Below are 2,159 nucleotides of genomic sequence, written 5' to 3'. Positions count from 1 at the left end.
ATGCAGTTGCCCAGGACATCTCCTCAACATTCTACATGTTCATCACAGCAGTCATCAAAAAAAATCGTCCTAGAGATGACAAATTTGGAGGGTTTCCGTAAATATGGAGACAACTGGAAAATAATGGATGAGATTGACCTGCGTGCCTACATATGGCTGATAATCTTAGCGGGTGTGTATAGGTCCCAAGGCGAGGCTACATGTAGTCTCTGGGATGCAGAGAGTGGAAGGGCGATTTTCCGTGCCACGATGCCACTGAAAGCCTTTCACACTTTCTCAAGAAGGCTATGATTTGATAACCTTGAGTCAAGACCTGCAAGATGTGTGAGAGACAAACTGGCGGCCATAAGAGAGGTCTGGGAGGAGTGGGTGGAGCCATAAGAGAGGTCTGGGTGAAGTGGGTGGAGCGTCTGCCCTGCCTCTACAACCCTGGGCCTGAAGTAACAGTGGATGAGCAACTGGTTCCATTCTGAGGTACATTTTTATTTTCATATCTGTAATGTAAGTGATTTTCACTGTTCATTTTATTATGTATTGCTGTAATATCATTGATTTATGTGATTGTTTTCTGAGACACTGACACTAATTACTGATAGTGATCTCTTTTGCCAAAAGGTTGCTGTCCTTTCCGGCAGTATTTGCCCAGCAAGCCAGCAAAGTCTGGCATCAAGATATGGGTGGCCTGTGACGCACAATCCAGCTATGCTTGGAAGATGCAAGTCTACACAGGGAAGCTGACCAGTGGAGGCCCAGAGAAGAACCAGAGGATGCGGGTTGTGCTTGATGTGACAGATGGACTGAGGGGGCACAATGTCACGTGTGACAATTTCTTTACCTCTTATGAACTCAGCCAGCAGCTCCTGAAGAGGAAGATCACCAGGGTTGGCACGGTTTGAAAGAAAAAGCCTGAGCTTCCCTCTACACTCCTAGCAACAAGGGGGAGAGAGGCCTTCTCATCAAAGTTTGCCTTCACCCCCACCACCACTCTAGTTTCTTAACTCCCAATGAGGAACAAGAATGTGGTCCTCCTGAGCACACTGCACAAAATGGCTGAGATCAGTGATCGTGAGGACAGGAAGCCAGTCATCATCCTGGACCACAACCACAACAAAGGAGGCGTGGACAACCTGAACAAGGGGATTGGAACTTACAGCTGCAGGAGGATGACTGCCCGCTGGCCCCTGGTCATCTTCCATAACATCATTGATGTGTCCTCATACAATGCCTTCATGATATGGAACAAGATCAACCCTACCTGGATGTCTGATAAGCGGAACAAGAGGAGGGTGTTCCTGGAGCAGCTGGGAAAGGCACTTGTAACACCACACATTCAAAGACGGAAGCATCTCCCCTGCTCAGCAGCCTCTGCAGCGCTTGTGAAAGCTGTTCAGGGGGGCTGAATCTTGTCCTGATCCACTTGAGGCTGCAGCTGGGGCAGGCAAGAGGAGGAGATGCCAATTCTGCCACCAGGTGTTTTGAGTGTGTGTGTGTGTGTGTGTGTGTGCGTGTGTGTGTGTGTCTATGTGTCTATGTGTCTGTGTGTGTGTGTGTGTGTGTGTGTGTCTATGTGTGTGTGTGTGTGTGTGTGTGTCTATGTTTGTGTGTGTGTGTGTGTGTGTGTTCAGCCCCATTGCCTAGGGCGTCTGGTCTGGACTAGAGACCCAGACATGAGGCCTCTCTCTGGGCCTGGCCAGACACAGACGCCTGCCTGTCCCCCACTACCTTCCTCCAGATCCTAACTGTAACCTAACCCCAGGGACACAACTTTGATTTTAAAAGTGTGTGTGTGTGTGGGGGGGGGGGTTAGAACCTGGGTCCTCCCCCAGAAGTCGTTTGAGCATCTAAACCTAATTTGTTGCATTTTTACATAATCCATTTGGCCGCCTCTATTTAGAACAAAATGTAAGCAAAAATGCCCACAGTCATCAAGCTAGGTAAGAGATGACTATTAAATATGTTGAAGTGATTAAATATGTTGAAGTGATTATTAAATATGTTTAAGTGATTATTAAATATGTTTAAGTGATAAGAAGACAATTTCATTGCAAATAGTGTGTTGCACCTTTAAACAATAGATTAACAAATGAACAACTCTTGATAAAATACAAAGAATTTCAGCCAGACCGACCAGCCAGACCGAGCAGCCAGACCGTCCAGCC

At 47.1% G+C, this 2,159-nt stretch overlaps 1 pseudogene; it reads left to right on the top strand.

The window, feature by feature from the left end:
• On the top strand, window positions 1–1,400 carry LOC135564624 (piggyBac transposable element-derived protein 4-like; annotated as a pseudogene).
• The last annotated feature ends 759 nt before the right edge of the window (window positions 1,401–2,159 follow it).

The sequence above is a fragment of the Oncorhynchus nerka genome, linkage group LG25 (genome assembly GCF_034236695.1).
Source record: "Oncorhynchus nerka isolate Pitt River linkage group LG25, Oner_Uvic_2.0, whole genome shotgun sequence".
NCBI lineage: Eukaryota > Metazoa > Chordata > Actinopteri > Salmoniformes > Salmonidae > Oncorhynchus > Oncorhynchus nerka.
Note: the sequence above shows the minus strand (reverse complement) of the source record. Positions and strands in the feature narration are given on the sequence as shown.